Raw genomic sequence first — 9,926 nt, 5'->3', positions numbered from 1 at the left:
CTGGTGTGATTGTGCAGCTTTGACAGTAGCTGTTTGTTTTTCATCCTACCACAACTGCTGAAGTTTGAGCCAGTGCAGCTGTCCTGGTCACGTCTCCTTAGTTATGCTACTGCTAAGTGGCCAGGATGAGGGACTCTGGATTAGCCAGCAGAGCTGGCTGTGTGTGCACGGAAATGCCAATTGCCCCAACTCAGGAATCCCCAGCCAGGCAGAAGACACTGCGTTTTTCAGGGTTGGGATTGTTTGCTGTGAATGTGGTGCTACGCTCATGCCTCAAGAGTGCTCTTGGGTTTTAAGAATCAAGGAAGGTGGCTGAAGTGAGAGCCCAGGGAGCTTTAAAGAGGAGCTAAAGGCACAGCTTGATGAGGAAAAGGGGCAAATCCCGAAGCATGAAACAAATCATCATCACCATAGGAAAAATCACAGCCATTCCTTCCCAGTGAGGATCCAGTCCTGTGGGAGCTTCACATACCCAGAATAGGACCTAGAGCTCACAAATCTCTTTTGCTCTGTCTGATAGACCTGAGCCCTGCTCTCCAATTAATAAGGTAAATCGAATCCGCTGGCATTTGCTCAGGTGAGCAGAGCCAATATTGTGCAAATGTGTTCTTCCTTCTTTCCCTTAATGGTCAGTAGGTGGCAAAGGAGGACAGGATGGTGGATAAAGAGGCACAGAGGTAGAAATGCATGCAAATGACAGAAATGAAGTGGAAGCAAAGGCAGTACTTATTTTATTTCGTTTCTGAGTTATTCAAGGATGTAGTCATAACAACTGCACTATTATCTGATATTTTCCCCTGGGTGAATGGCAGAGTGGGTCAAGAATGACCTACCTCAGTTCCTCTTTATTGCTTTTCCTCGTTATCTTATTATCTGGTGTGACCATGTGTCAAAGTGACATTGTTTGACAACGGCATCAAATTTGCAGTAGTGCACGAGAAGAAATATGTGTTTCATTCAGTCCTTCTGAACTGTCTTCGGGACTGCGTAAGCCAGTTGAGCCTCAGGAGGGAACTTTATTTTTTTCCTCTCTGGTGTGAAGACCAGCTAATGATAACTAATAGCTTGAGCAGTTCTAATTAAACACCACATTGTGGCACATCTGACTTGGCAGGTAACTGGTACAGTCATAGCCTGAAACCAACAGTCAAGAGAGCTAAGCTAAGCTTACTGAAAAATCTTGGCTTCAATTTGATATTTAACCATTTGAATGCCAGTAGATTTGTCCATGGATAAGTATACCTTATTTATTCCAGGGGGGAAAGGCGGGAGAGGGGTGGGGATGGGATGGAGCCAGAGAGGACCGGCTTTGAAATGAGTGATTTAGAATATTGCCAGACCACAATGTATGTGAGCTTGCACATGCACACACATGCATGCATGCGCACAAACACACACACACGTATATGCATGTGTATGTATGTGCGTGTGTGTTTTACGTGTGTATGTGTGTGTGTCTGTAATATTGTTCTTTCTCCTTGTCTCTCTCTCTCTTCAGAAGAGGAGGTTTAGCCCCCTTGTCATTATTAAGTTTGGCCCATATGGTCCAACAGCAAAAACCTCATGTGTCAGGAAGAAAGTATTTAGCATCATATCTCCAATTTTAAAAGACTACAGTCTGTGGTTCCTGCATGCAATAAAATAAAATAAAATAAAAGCCCCAAAGCAAAGGGAATATATGAAAAACAAATATCAGTTTGGATTATTTTGGATGTGATTAGAGATGAGAGGCCAGTTCTGGTTGCAAAAACTAACACAAGTCAAGGGCTTCAAAACTAACAAGGCCAGAAATCCAATACTGAACCTTAATAATTTATCTGCAGCCAGGTAATCAGGGTCAAGCTGTAGGAGACATCTAGGGAACAGGTAGGTGGTGGGAAAGGTGGTGTCAACTGTTCATTTGATTGACTGTCTCTCGATCTAAGTCCCAGCGTGGTATGAAGGGCTGCTGCTGCACTGCTGGAGGTGATGTGTTTTTTGGATGAGATGTAAAATGAAGTCCTGACTACATGCGGTCAGTAATGATCCTATACCATTCTCTGTAAGAGCATGAGCTAGCCCAGGTGTCCTGGCAGGATTCCAAATCTGGTAATTACATTCTGCCAATCTAACTTGCCCCTGCGGCTTCAGTTAGTTATGATATTCTTCTCTTGCTGTACTAAACTGTTGTGCAGTTGTTCTATTCAAGTGTCTGTGTCTCAGGCATGGGTGAAGAGATTCCCATTTACGACATGTATCTTTTAACTTCTACCTGAAAGCAACATCTTTTAAACTTAATACAAACACTGGCCTTTGTGATTACTGCTAGCAATATTAGAATGGCTTTGAAGGCTGGAAAAACATGAGAAGGGTCATCAGTGTAGGGTAACTGCAAATCCTGCTAAGCCTCGTTATGCATATCATGTCTGTTTGCACATATTAGGTTAAGTATCCCCCCATGCCTAACTTGGGTTAATTTGGGTAAGATGCTTCAATTTCTATAATAAATAACTACAAGGTAATAATGTAGTTAATGTTATTTCTGGCCACCTTCGATCTACAACCTGAATGACCATTTATAGCTGGTTTCACTTGTTAAGTACAGAGTCAAAAAGCCCAAGGCTGAATCAATTCAGTCTTTGCAAGTCTAAAATGCAGAGATTAAATTGAAACAGAAGTGAACACACATTTACATTTGATTCAGGGAATACAGCCACATGCCTGCAGTGGCTCAGGCCAGAAGCCAGGGGGTGCTAGAGCACGGCTCTCTGGCTATGTTCACTTACTCTTCCTCCTGCCCCAAAGGCAGGGGCAGGCAATTATTTTGGGTGGAGGGCCACTTACCCAGTTTTGGCAGGCTGTAGAGGGTAGCCCCACCCCTTGACAGGTGCCCCGCCCCCTGGTCACCATCTTGGGACCAATGTCCCAGGGCCAGCGCCGGTGGGGCCCAAAGCGTGGTGCAGGCTGGCAGAAGTCTGTGGAGCCAGGCTGGGCTGTACCAGCAGGGAGTGGGGAGCTGGCCCGGCTCCATAGAGCCCCTGCCAGCTGGGACCCCACGCTCCTGCCACCCTGCTCTGGACCCAACAGCACTGGCCCTGGGACACTGGTGTGGGCCCCGTGCTCCCTCTGGCTCCATGCCCGCTCACACCCAGTGCCCCCCAGCCCCGCAGTACAGGTGGGGGGCAGCGCTCAGCCCCAACCCCCTGGTCACCAGCAGGGAAGAAGCTGGTGCTGCGCATGGGGAAAAGCGGCCCCTCACCTGCCCCATGGCCGGTGCCCTGTGTTGCAGCCGCTCACAGTCCATGCAGGGCTGTCTGGAGCAGGCACAGGCAGCCCCAGGTGGGCTGCAGGTGGCTGCAATGTGGGGAACTAGCCATGGGGCGGGCGAGGGGCCACTTTTCCCTGCACTCAGAACCAGCTTGTAACCCACCCCACTGCCGGCCTGGCAGTGGGGCTGGGTTATAAGGTGGTGCTGAGTGTGGGGGGTGGAAGAAATCAGCCCCTCCCCACCCCATGCCCGGCGCCTGTGCTGCAGCTGTTTGCAGCCTGCCTGGGGCTGCCTCCAGATAGTCCCACACAGGCTGCGAGCACCTGCAGCATGGGGCACCAGTCATGGGGCAGGCAAGGGGCTGCTTTTCTCCATGCAGGGAAGGAGCCCAGGGAAAAGCTGAGTATGGGGGGGAAGCAGCCCCTCCCTGCCCAATGGCCAGTGCCCCACACTGCAACCACTCACAGTCTGCATGGGGCTGCATGGAGTGGGCAGTGGGCATGAGGCAGGGAGGGGCCACTTCCCCCCTCCCGCACTCCTTCCTTGCTCGGGGTTCCGCCCCCCCCCCCTTTTCTGAGCTTCCCATGCTGGGGCAGCCACGTGCTCCCATTCCAGAACCCTCAGCTGGGGCTTCTAGCTGGGAGGTGGGGCCGGGTGGGCCCCGCTATTGTGGGAGCCCTCTGGTCTTCCCCTAGGTCCTACTGCCCTTGGTTCCTGTCATTTTTGACAGGAACCAAGAGCAGACAAATATTAATTTTCTACATTTTTTTAGGGGCCCCATGAGCCAGATAGAGTGGCCCGTGGGCCATATTTTGCCTACCCCTGCCCCAAGGTCTCTGGAATTTGAAGTCCAGAATTACAGCAGCAGGACTCTGCAGGGTTGCTCATCACTTCTTCTTCCTGCTTCCAGGTGCCTCTGGGATTTGTAGTCTATAGATGCAGCCAGCAGTAAGTGTGAGCAGGGGAAGGGGTGGTTAGCCCCTACCCCTAGCCCCAGACCCCAGCTGGGGTTTGTTTGAGGGCAGGGAGATGCACCGCCTCCCCATAGACTGGGCTGCATCCCTAGCTAGGCTTGCCTTGCCCCCCCCCCCCCTTGTCAGACAGCCCTCACTGCTCCAGCTAGAGAGCAGAGGGGCAGGGCCAGCCGTGCTCTCTGGAGCAGACAGCACAGCCCAGCAGAGACAGGGCTGCAAAGCATGCTGGGATGCTGGAGGACTATTATTGAACTTGAAGCAGGAAGGGGTCTGGGACAGAAATCATAAATCGGTTTAACCCAAATCAGTTAAGTCTGAAGCTACATTCAACCAGGTTTAATTTAAACCAGTTCCTCCCATCTTGAAAATGGTTTACATGCACTGGGCTTCTGTTCTGTTACAGATTTAAACCAGTTTGTGATCATTTAAACCAGTTTATATGTAACTTCTCTCCCTAGCCAGTGAGAGCAGCCATTGGCATGGGTCCAAAGTGAAGCTTGAACTGATATCTCCTAAGCTATAGGGAGACACTTTACTCTCCCATCATTCCCCATATTTGCATATGCAACATGATCTTTAACAAACTGGAAGAGCGGATTAATAAACACCACCAAGTGGAGCGATGCTGTCTATACTAGGAAAGACAGAGGAATAATTTGCTCCTAAGAGCTGTTTTGTTACTTCTTCCTTACATTCCTTACGCATACTGCTCAGATAATAGCATCTGAAAATGTTAAATTTCATTTAGAAAGCCACAGGGTAATGCTGTTGTGTTTTTAATAATTGGATAGAACTACTTTAAGAAGGGGAAGGAATCTAGAAGCCAGCAACACCAAGGGAGACCAAATGGTGACAGGGAACAGCAAATGAAAGTCAGATGAGCTAGTGGTGTGATATTACAAAAAACATGACTGAGGACTACATATACAGAGATATCATGTCCTTGATCAGGGAAATGATAGTTTCTCTGGCTCGATTGCATCCAAAATACTATGTAAACTCTGCCTGCCAGAAAGACTTAATAAAGTTAGAGGGAGTTCATGGAAGAGAATAAAAAAATGATTAAGGGGATAGAGAGACTGATTAATGAGGAATAATTAAAGAGCTAAATTATGAATAAGCACCTGAATCTACTGATAGGCATTGCTGGGAGTTTTGCCATTGACTGAGAAGGAGCAGTATCAGCCCTTGAGAGGGAGAACAGACTATTTCAAAAGTGTAAAAATGAAAAAGAACTGCTTTTTGTGTTGCGGGAGGGGTAAAATAGGGGGAAGGAGTTGGGTTTAAGAGATGAAAGTTCCTAATATTAAATATTACCTGTAGAATACATTTTCTAAGGTTAAAAGCTCTCTGGTTTCACAAACAAAGACACAGGAGTGAGAAAAGCATTCAGAAATGTAAAGGAAGGACGAAACCTTCATTGTGAGTGGATGCATGGATTACCCAGTGCTGTAAGTCTCTTCCATCTCTAATTTATATGGTTCTCCATGCCCAATTACAGCTTCCCATGCAGTAACAGGGTGGATTGTTGTGCTTGGCTACCTTCTGCATCTAGAATATGCATCACTAAGACTGCTGGCAACACTCAGCTCTCCAAAGCAGACCAAGTAGCATGGGGTTCTCACATTACCACCCCCCTTGCATCAGTGAGCAGAGCAGAGCCAGGAAAGAAGGTATGTTAAAGGATAGTGTAGTCGTTTGGTTCACTAGACCTTTGAGAAGCATTATCCCAGCTTCAGGCACAGCGCTTCCCAGAGCTTGTACTGGAGCCCAAGCAGTATTTAAAGGGCCCAGCAACCTCCTCTTAACCAAGTTAAGATAAGTGAAGATAAACAGTGAAGATAAAATCACTTCCTGATTTGATCATGTGCAGGAGTTCTTCTAAGGAACTTTCTTTAAGATCTCTTTAATTTCATCTCAGCCTACAAAAATGAGTTTAAATTTGATTTTTAATGAGTGTCTCCCTTCATATCTAAACATGCTAGCTCATCTACTGATAATACATGTGGCAAATAAAACAGAAAAACTCGCTGCAATAATGCACGGCATATCTCAATGATTCTCAACATTTTTAGACTTGAGGCACACATCCATAAATTTCAGGCACCCCTCAGGAAATGTCAGCTCTTAGCTTTTGGGGCAGGGTTTGGTTTGGTTTGGGTTTTTTTTACTATAGAAAAATAACAGAGATATTCTTTGGTTGCAAAGATCTCATAAATCCAACAGCAGGTCAGACTGTTTTTGACGCTGTGGATTCCTATTTGAAACCTCTGGGTTTATTTTGTGAATTTTGTTTGCGCTCCTAACAGCACAAACATTGTGTTGAACCCTTGAAAGGATCCCAAGGCACCCCAGGGTAGCAGGACACCCTGGCTGAGAATCACTCGCATAAACTCTTGTTTGCTTGTTGAAAATAAGCCCACAATTCAGGAAAGCATTAAATATATGCTTAACTTTAAGCACAAAATCACCCCCCTGGCCAAATTCTTTTCTTAACCTTGGGTGAATGGAAAATAGCTCACCTAAAGAGCAGAATGTGACTGCCGCTGGCTGCATCTAAGGCCATGTACAGATGTTTGTGGGATCTGATCTACAATTACGTGGCTTACTTTAAGCAGCATAATTGTAGGTAGGATGCTGGCTGTAGAGACGTTCATCTGGTCTGGGAGCCCAAGTAAGTTGGGGTGGGCAGGATCAAGGGAGCTAGTGGGTCATGGTGTGGTTGGTGGGTCTGTAAGGGGCTGATGGGTCTGTGGGAGGGGTGTTTTGTGGGATCAGGGGGGTTGGTGGGATTGGAGAGGTTAGCAGATCCACAGGGTGGAGCTGACAAGATTGGGAGGGCTAGCAGCTCAGCCTGGGTTTAGCAGGATTTGGGGACTGGTGGATCTGCAGGAGGAGGAGGGATTGTCTGGGGGTGGGAGGGTCAGAGAGCTAAAGATAGCTCTGTCAGGGTTAGGAGGTAGGGAAGGAAAAAGGGCAGCCCAAGGCTGGGGCCAGCAGCTGGGCTTTCCCAGCCCTGGGGCTGTGCTATGAAAGTGCACATTCCCAGGATCTGATCTGCAATCATGCAGTTCACGTTAAGCCTCATAGTCATAGATCAGGGCCTTACATGTGCACACATTCACCAGTGTTGGGAGTCATGCCAGGAATGTGATCTAAGTAAGTCTGCGTGCTGGGGAGGGAGGAAGTGGGGGGAGGAGAGAAGGGCTTAGTGGGTCCACAGCAAGTGTTGTCCTTCTGGGGGGGTTGCACTGATACACACGTTCAGGTTAGATCGCACACAGGTTAGCTTGATCTATGTAGTTCACCTCATGGGTGAACTAAAATTAGATCGGGCCAGCCATGTTTTGCCCAATCTAACTTTTTTGAATGTTTGCACAGTTTGGCACTTATGTCGACTGAACCCTAGTTAGATTGATCCAAGTGCAACGTCTGTACATATCCTAAGATCTTAGGGTTCCTATACATGTGCTTTGATGAGCAGACTCAATTAAGTCTAATTAGAGTGCTCCAACATGCTGCAGTATCTTGTGTATTCAACATCCCGCATTTGAAAATGATGACAGGCTTGCTTTAAATAAAACTCATCGAACACGTTAAAGTGCCACTGTGGCCATTTTGAAATGCAAAATGCTGAATACATGTGATGCTGCAGAGTTTTAATTAGAGCGGCTGTCCAAGAGCCACTCTAATTAAAAAAGCTCCCTTTCCCCCCACCATGGAGTACAGGCACACTTAGAGTCTCTGTCCTATACTACATCCAAAAAGCCGGTCTTTCCAGTTTCTTAGTGCTTGCATGCTTAAGTTGTGCCAGTCTGAAGTGTCTTGCTAGGTCAAGGTCTTAGTTTGGTGAATAATATAGCAAATTATCAACTTGATTTGTTGACAAAATTAGAAAAGGGTAATTAACAGTTGGAAAGAGAGAATTAGCTTCAAATTGCACCAGGAGCAAGAGGTGTATATCAGAATAATAAAGCAGGCTTGAATCCAAATCCCCGTTCAAAACCTTGTTAAACAAATATGCTTCTGTGCAGCAGACCTTGAACTAATCTTTGGTGGTTCATAGAGTTTGTCTGTTTAAATGCACTATAAATCATACATAACTGCAAAGCAGGCATCTAGTTGGGAAAAAGAGAGAAAATAAATCACATGAGGGATTCTCAATTTTATCAACAAGAAAAACCAACAGGGCTACTTTTTTGAGATATTGGTTATATTAATTTTATCACTAGAAACATTCATTTCAGCTTCACACCCCTTTCCTCCCGCACACATTTTTACTACTGAAACTCTTTTTTTTTTCATTAGATGTGATATGCAAACAGTTTTCTTTTAGCTCTTGAAAGTCTTTGAAATCAATTCAGTTAAAAAATAGAAATAATCCTAGAAAAAATTGTGGTCTGGGAAGAATACAGCCCAGGCTGAGAAAATATGATTCTGTTCTTAGTTCTGATTTAGGAAGCCCATGTGTTTTGTCTGCTATAACAATAAACAGAACAGGAAAATAAATGAATTGTATTTAGCTGCTAACAAAGATGCATAGAATAAGTACCTGTAGTAACATCCCAGCCTGTGATGGAAAAATCATTTTCCTAACCTATCACTTTGACCTTTTCATCTACTTTTGTTTGTTTGTTTGCTTTGAATCCCTTCACTGGCTCCCACTTCTGTTACATCAAAAATAAGTTACTTGTCTTTCAAGGCACCTCATTGTTTATCCCTATCTTACCTTTCATCTCTCATTCCTAGTGGAGGTACCAACTCCTGCGTCCAGTTACCCCATGATGTCTGACTCCCTCACCCACTGGTTATATTTCTAAGCAAGTAGCTTTTCCTAACATGCTTGGGAGGTGCTTCTAATTAAAATCCTTTAACTACAAAACTACTTTATTATACTTGTTCCAATTCCTCCTTAAACTCTTCATTACCATAATGCTTTGATACCACTGAAGGCACATCCAGATGAGCCCGCACGTACTTTTTGTAGTATCTCAAACCCCTTTGAGATGCTGCAAGAGGCACATATAGGAATAAACAAATGTTCCTTGCACTGTGGGGGCAAAATAAGACCCCTGGATATCCAGGAATCAAAAAACCTGTGCAGAAAAAAAGCGGGGCAGGACACGGTCCCAGACTATGCCCTGAGGCAACCGGAGGCTGGGTCCTCCATAGAGATGCTCTGGCTGCCAGAGTGTCTTTATGGTTAGCCCTCACCCTGGTGCTGCAGGCAGCATGCCAGCAGCAGGGAGCTGGACCCAGGCTCCTCTGCCAGTAAGTAAGGGGTCGGGGGGCTGGAGGAGGGTGGAGGGGACCATGGTGGGGAACCCCTGTCAGCCCTGCCTGCTCCCCTAGCCCCCCAATCCCTTCCCTGCCTGGCCCCATCCCCTGCCTACCCCATGAGCCCCCTGAGCCCTTCCCTGCCTGGCCCCATCCCTTCCCCCCATATCCCAGCATTGCAGGGGGGGAACCAAAAATAAAAGTCCCTGACACTTACTGGCAGTTTGAGCTGCTGTCAGGATCATTAGGGCTCCACCTGCACAGTGCAGGGCTGGGAGACAGGCCCGCTGCCCTATGCTGCCCGTGGGGGCTCTGCCAGGAGGACCAGGAGCCCCACATCCCCTGCCTGGTGAGTAGAGGCATTTTTTTTTAAGTGCCGGAGGCTGGGGTTGGATGGGGCAGCCATGGGGGGATGGGGGTGCAAGTGG

This window comes from Alligator sinensis, unplaced genomic scaffold, assembly GCF_000455745.1.
Source record: "Alligator sinensis unplaced genomic scaffold, ASM45574v1 scaffold1089_1, whole genome shotgun sequence".
Taxonomy (NCBI): Eukaryota; Metazoa; Chordata; order Crocodylia; family Alligatoridae; genus Alligator; species Alligator sinensis.
This window is presented reverse-complemented; position numbering follows the sequence as displayed.